Genomic DNA, 7,055 nt, shown 5'->3' with positions numbered 1-7,055 from the left:
TATTGGAATGCCAATTAAAATTCTGGCAACTTTGTTGAGTTTTATTTTCCCTTTGGGAGACATGGCAGCTCACAATACAAAATTTGCTTTAAACAGCAAGTCATAGGGACTTTTAGTCATAGACTCTGCCAGTTTCCGCAATAGTGGTGAGTTTCTGATATAATTATTCACATCTGGCCGTGCAACTTACGTCACTTTACATGTTGGGAGTAGTAAGTAGACTGAAATTCCATTGAAAGAGTCAATTTGCCTTCTGGTCACATCTCAAATGAGTACAATTCTAAACAAGTAAACTGCATTTCAGTGCTAAGTTTATAATGTCTAATTTCCCATAAAATGCACTCTTGACATTATCCATCTGCTTTTGCAATCAAACATTGGAGGAAAAAAAATGTTTATAATGAATTCTAGAAGCGTCATCTAAAATGTTTCTGAGTGTCAAGATATCCAAGTAACCTTGGGCAATATTCCAAATCACCTTGGGTTAGAGATTATTTGGGGGAGGTTTTTATTGATTTTTTCATTTAATTTCTCTACCTTTTGAGAATCAAAAAGAATCTAAGGTTAGTCATCCACTTTGCGTCTGTCTTTTATATATCCCCAGATGAATGTAGTCATTTGTTTTTGCCTTTATGCTAAAAAAAGAAGAAAGTCGAGAGTCAACTTCAGGAATGCTGAATTAATCAAGTTAAAATATCTTTTTTGGGAGGTTATATTGTTTTATCTTATAGATTTTATTTAAGCTATATTTTTGTGTTGTCTAAACTTGTGATTTCATTAATATAAGTAGCTAGTATGTGTCATAAATAGAACTTGGAACCATATATTCCTGATTCCAAATTGAACCCTCAATTTGCAATGCCACATTGCCTTTAAAACTATGTTAAATTTTCAGAAATGTAAAATATTTTAATTTTATTCTTAAAAAAATTCTATAAAATATGATTTAAGAATAGTCAATTGAGAGGGGTAGACTATTAAAGGATGAAAGGGGAGAATTAATTATGACAAATCCTGGAATTTGGTAATGACACTATATTAGTAATTTTTTCCTAATTGAAAACTTTGATCATGCCACTTTATTACTTAAAAAAAACAACAATTCAGTGATTCAGAATGAAAAATAACTAACACATAGAATGAAACATTAACTCCTGATTTTGCCATTCAAGATCTTTTCAATTTCTCTCCTATTTGCCTTTACAATCTTAATTCATTGCATTGCTATTACCACCACCACCCCACCACTACTACTAGCACCACTAAATACTTTACCAACATTTATGTATCTGTTAAAAGCTTTCAAAGCATTTGATATGTTTTGTTTCATTTGATTCTCATGACTGTATTAGGTAGATACTGTTAGGATACCCATTTGATAGATGAGAAAATAGAACCTAAGGGAAATTATATAACCAGGAAATTTCTAAAGCAGGATTCAAACTGTCTTCATGCCTCTAAGTCCAGCTTTTCATTATAATGCCTCTCTTCTATGTTCTTTAATTGGAAAAACACTGAACCTGGAGGCAAGAGAAACCTTGTTTTGAATCTCATTTTTTGATTCTCAGCAACTTTGTGACCACAAGCATGGAATTTAAAACCTCTAAGTTTGCTTCCTTATTCATAAAAGTGGGAGTAATAATCCATTTGACAACTGCCTCATATGGTCCTATGAGATTCAAATCAGATAATAAATGTAAAGTGTTACATACATACCAGCTCTTTGACTCCAGTCAAACCACTTAATCTCTCAGTGCTATAGGTGATTCTCTAAGACTTTGGGCATGGTGGCATATGCTTTTAAACCTTGGTTCCAGTGGATGCTAAGGTTGATCTCTTGAATTCTGTAGTTCTGAGTTTCAATTGGGCTAAAGCAAATTGACTAAGTATGGTACCAATATGGTGAGGGGTAAGGGAGTTTCAGACCTATACATGGCCACTACACTACCCTCCTGGGTGAGATAGGGAGATGGTATCAACATTATCATCAACAAAGTTTAGTCAATGAATACATATTTATTAAGTGCCTCATTTATGCCAGCAATTATTCTAGGTGCAAAGAATACAAGTTCAAAGAATGAAAGAACCCATATGTGTAAAGAGTTTACATTTTAATTATAAGTGCACAATAAGTCTTCTAGGTAGTACAGTGGACAGAACTCTGGCCTCGGAGTCAGGACTATGAGTTAGAATCTTGACCCGGACACCACTTGGTAGCTATAAGGGCCTGGACAAATCAATCAGTTTCATATGATCTCAGATTTTTCATTAGTAAAATGAGGGTTCGAACTCACTTGCTAGTATGCAGTCTATGATCTATAAATCTATCTATCTATCTGGTCATAAACATAAAGTAAATATATACAAAGTAGTTAAATTCAAGATAGTTTGAGAGTGAGGCATGCATTCCTGTAGGCAAAATTGCTTGGTTACATGAGCCAACAGTCAGTGATCAAGCATTTATTAAGTGTTGGGGATACAAAAACAAACCAACAAAGAGAATTACTGCTCTCCAGGAGTTCATAGCCAAACCAGCTCAAGACAGATAATAAGAATCATGAGAGATTATGAGAGAGTTCAATTTTAAATGTGAGCATTTACAACTTAAAATCAGCAAATTCTACAAATTAGGGCTTGATTTATTTTTTCATTAAGTTTCTAGACTTAAGAAATAGTAGAGAAAATATTAAAAGTGTGTCATCAGTAGTTTTTTTTTTTCTGGGGGGGGTGGAGATCCAATTGTTAAACATTCAACCACATGTTAATGAATTGAGGGTACTAGCAATGTGGGGGAGAAGGAGTACATTGAGAAAATGGTAATTGAACTTTGTAATAATGGAAGAAAAGAAACTTTATTAGTAGAGATAAGGAGAGCATGCGTTCCGTGTATGGAGATCCCAGTTCAAAAGGCACAGAGAAGGATAGCATAGCATCATCTATGGGGAACCAAGAAGCCAGTTTGGCTGGATCGGAGTAGGGGAGAGAGTGATAGCCAAGAATGATGTAAGGATATGTTGGGGCCAAGTCATGTAAGGCTAAAGGTAAACAAAGGAGTTTATCCTGTATGTCAGAGGAAATAAGAAGTGACTGGTATTGATTGAATAGGGAAGTCAAGTGGTTAGATCTGCACTTAGGGAGAAAACAATACTTTGCCAGAAGTATGTAGAACTTGCCTATGGTCACAAGGCATTAAATGGCAGGGCCAGATTTGACTGATGCAAAGGAAGCAACATCAGAATAATTGACAAAATTATTTTAAGCATGTTAAGGGAAAACTTCCTGATTGATACTAATGTGTGTGTCCATCCATTCTCTGTGGATCTGATGGCGAACCACACTTCCCACCTTCCTCTTGGCCAAGGAGAACATAGGTGTGGAACAAAACATGTTTTCAGACATGGGCCAACTTGTTGTTTTTGTTAGCACTTCTCTGTAATGAAGAAGGATTCTAATATGAGAAGAGTGAAGTGAAACAACCCCTTCATGAAGAAGGGACTGATGTAAATAAAAATTTTAAAGGAGAAAAATGAAATAAAATAGGCACTGAATAAAAAAGTCTTTTGAATGGCTTAACGTAGCAGGAAAGTCACATGTGCCCTAAAGCAGTCTGGGAGTGGGAGTTGTGGGTAGGGAGCCTGTATTGAGAGCCCCAAGCAGGGAGGGATGGGGCCACCCAGTGAGAGCTCTCAGTCCAAGTCAGGGCCAACAAAGAGTCAATGGTGGATAGCACAGGCACCACGTGGCTTCTTGCTGGTTTGAGATGTGTTCCTGAGACTTAGAAGAATAAAAAAGAGAGACATAGGGGCAGGTGTGAATATTTATTGCCCTTGGCCAGTAGGGGACTTCCATTCCAGCCCCCTTCCTCAGAATGAGGTTCTTTTTCAATCCAGGCAACTTTTAAGTGGATGTAGTGACCACAGTTGGTTGAAGGTTTGGCCCATTCCACATTGACAATGAGATGTTCATAGCCAAATTCTGACGCGCCAGCAAAGGCACGAGTGGCATCCACCTGCAGATGGAAATTAATTAAGTCAAAGACCTTGGACTGGCCAGTGGTCTTGTCTTTGGTCAGGTAGATTTTGGAGATGGAAAAAAATGGTCAAAACAGCTCCTGCCAGTCAGTCTCTTGAGTGTCTTCTCATAGGTTAGTGACTCAGATGGTGGCACTGTCATAGTCTTTCCTGTCGGTATGCATAGACTCCCCTCTGTGACTGGCGCCATCTCAAAGACTTAGGGGTACATATTTCCCTGTCTTGCTCTGGGCTGCTTACACAAGCTCCACCTCCCCAGGCATCTTCTCCTTCTCCCCAGTGGACAGCCCCAGCTGTTCATCTAGTTCCTTCTACATAGGTTCCAGTGTGTTTCTGTAGGGACAATGTGTTGTCCAGTGGTCACCCCTGCAGATTTGACATGACACAGTCTTCTGCCTCTTCAGCTTGTTCATTAGGTCATCTTCTTCTTGGCAATTCAGGTTCTCTTTGCTGGTAGCAAAGGTCATAGAAACATTATCACTGACTGTAATGGTGTCTACATTTGGGCCAAAGGGATCAAACTGTGAGTTGCCAAATTTCTTCCAATTCTTTCTTGCAACAGTGTTATATGCCTTCTGAGTTTCAATCCTGAAGGTACAGACAATCTTGAAGTTCTTGCCTTCTTATATTCAGTGATGGTTTAAATTTTCCCATCGATGACTTCTTGGGGGCAGGGAGAGGAGCACCAGGTAGTAGCTCTGGCTCATTGTTGGACTCTTCTGTGGCCAATGGAATCCCCTTGAGGAGCTCATTGGTGATACACTTGTCATCATCATCTTCATCTTCTTCTTCTTCCACCTGGTTGGCCCAGCTGGGATTCAAGTCAAAGTCATGGGTTGGCATTGTCCCTACTTAATTCTTCTTTAAGTGAGATGATAGTTTTAACATTTACTTCTTTGCCATTCATTCTAGATTAGATTTATGGTATTATCTCCCATTGCTTCTCTTTCTTTGTTATCTTTTACTTTCTTTTGTCCGAAATCAAGATATAATCATAAGTTTATCTTCTTTCTCCTCTATTTTTCTCCTTAAAATACTATGAATTTGCATATTATCCTTCCATAGAGTTTCCTCCTCATTCCCTGAATATTGTTTCCTCATCATTTCCTTGCAAGAAGAAGTACTTAGAAGGTGAGAATGCATATCCTTATAACATGTAATATATTAGTACTCATTACTTGTTTTAAGGATATGTTAAGCACTTTTAGGCATTGATTCTGTGGGTGGTTTACCTGTCATAAATCAAACACTCTGGCTTTTTTGAGCTTTTAGTATGCGAAACTGTGGAATATTTCCAATGGTTGGTGAGGGAAAGGTTACCTAAAAGGAATGGGGAGGTATCTGCTTCCTAAGTCCTTCCCCATCCTCTTTTATTGGAGGAAGCAGGAAAGAGTTCAATTATCTCTGTGTGCCAACACAATGATAAAAGATTTCATTCTTTTGCCCTTTTCCCCCAGCCCTTGGCTTATGTTATTTTATTTTATTTGGTATTTTTATTGCTACATATTCCTTCAATGAGGGTTTAATTTCCATTTTTGTGGAGGTGTTTTTTTTTACATTATTTGGTGCTATTTGAGTTGATAAAGAAAGCTGGGTTCAGTTGTCATCTCCCATTCTGATGTCTTCCACACCTTGCCCTCTCTGCACTCAACACTGATACTATCTTTTCCAGTTCTGTTAAGAATAGGATAATTCTTATGCATACATAATTTTCCATAGATAATGCAAATAAGATGCATGATATTTTATTCAGAGAGCACAAATGATAGTTACATTTGACTTTCATTCTCTTTAATTTTGCTTTATAGGTAGAGGGAATGGTATGGTTTGCCTTTACATATTTAATTTTCGTTCTGTTGTTTAATTCTGTTTCTTAAGCAAGAACATATATACTTTTTAATAGTAGTCAGTCTTCACTTGGGAAAAAAAGTAAATATGAGAATATAGAGTTTTTTTTAAATTTAATTACAGTACAAGTGAAATTTGGCCAATCAAATGAACAAAGGCAAGAAAACCAGTCTGTCATGTAATTAGGCTTTTATGTGGTTGGGTAGACAAGATAAGAGGAAAAAGCACTGATGAGTTTTATTTATAGCTGAAGCCTAAGAATGGGAAAATACTTCTTCTATTAATCTTCTATTCTTCACAAATTAAGCATATTTGGAGGTTGAATGTTCCTTTTGTGAAAATTGTCTTTTATTTCCCAGAATTCAGACAAAATGCCTGTCATGCATCATCTTTTTGATAACATGATCCTCAGTCATAAAAGAGCTTATTAATATAAGCTTACATTGAGGGATCCCAGAAAGAATGATCTGATAATGATCAAAGATAAGTTCCTTCCATATAGCCATCTAGGCATCTCACAATGCAAGATCATTTAGGCAAACTTTTCTCAAACTCCCATAGGTAAAATGTAGAAAAGACAAGTTATCTTATAGGCTACCTAACCCTGTACACTTATCCTCAGGAAGACATCTTAGGCATAATTATGAAAGCTCACATTTGACACTCTCAATTCCAATTTTCTTAGTCCCTTTCCACTCTCCATATTGTACCCATGCTTCAGATATCCTATGTTGACCTGATATCTCTGTGTATGAGTGAATTCCATTTTTTTTCTTTTTTTAGTGGTATATATTTTAGTGGTATATATTAAAGGACAGGAGTGATGAGATTTAAGAGATTAAGGAGTACCAAAGGGCACCTGAAATCATACACACACCCACACAAGCACAGTCTATATAGCACACACAGTAAAGGTGAACCCTGGGAGACTTATCCATTGCCTGCTTTTAAATGAAGTGAGAAAAATGAAAAGTCTGTTTGTATTCTAAATATTTAGGAAAGTTAATTTCAGACCTTATTTGAGCATCCAAAGCAGGGATGGGGAAGCTGCAGCCTCGAGGCCACTTGTGGCCCTCTAGGTCCCCAAGTGTCATCCTTTGACTGAATCCTTAGGATTTGTTCTGTGAAAGGGTCACACTTGGGGATGTAGGGGGCCACATGTGGCCTCAAGGCTGC

The 7,055-nt window shown here is 37.2% G+C and overlaps 1 pseudogene; it reads right to left on the bottom strand.

Moving 5' to 3' along the window:
* Positions 1-3,586: 3,586 nt before the first annotated feature.
* Positions 3,587-4,874, bottom strand: LOC114050447 (annotated as a pseudogene).
* Positions 4,875-7,055: the final 2,181 nt, after the last annotated feature.

The sequence above is a fragment of the Vombatus ursinus genome, unplaced genomic scaffold, assembly GCF_900497805.2.
Source record: "Vombatus ursinus unplaced genomic scaffold, bare-nosed wombat genome assembly UNPS02003292.1, whole genome shotgun sequence".
NCBI lineage: Eukaryota > Metazoa > Chordata > Mammalia > Diprotodontia > Vombatidae > Vombatus > Vombatus ursinus.
Note: the sequence above shows the minus strand (reverse complement) of the source record. Positions and strands in the feature narration are given on the sequence as shown.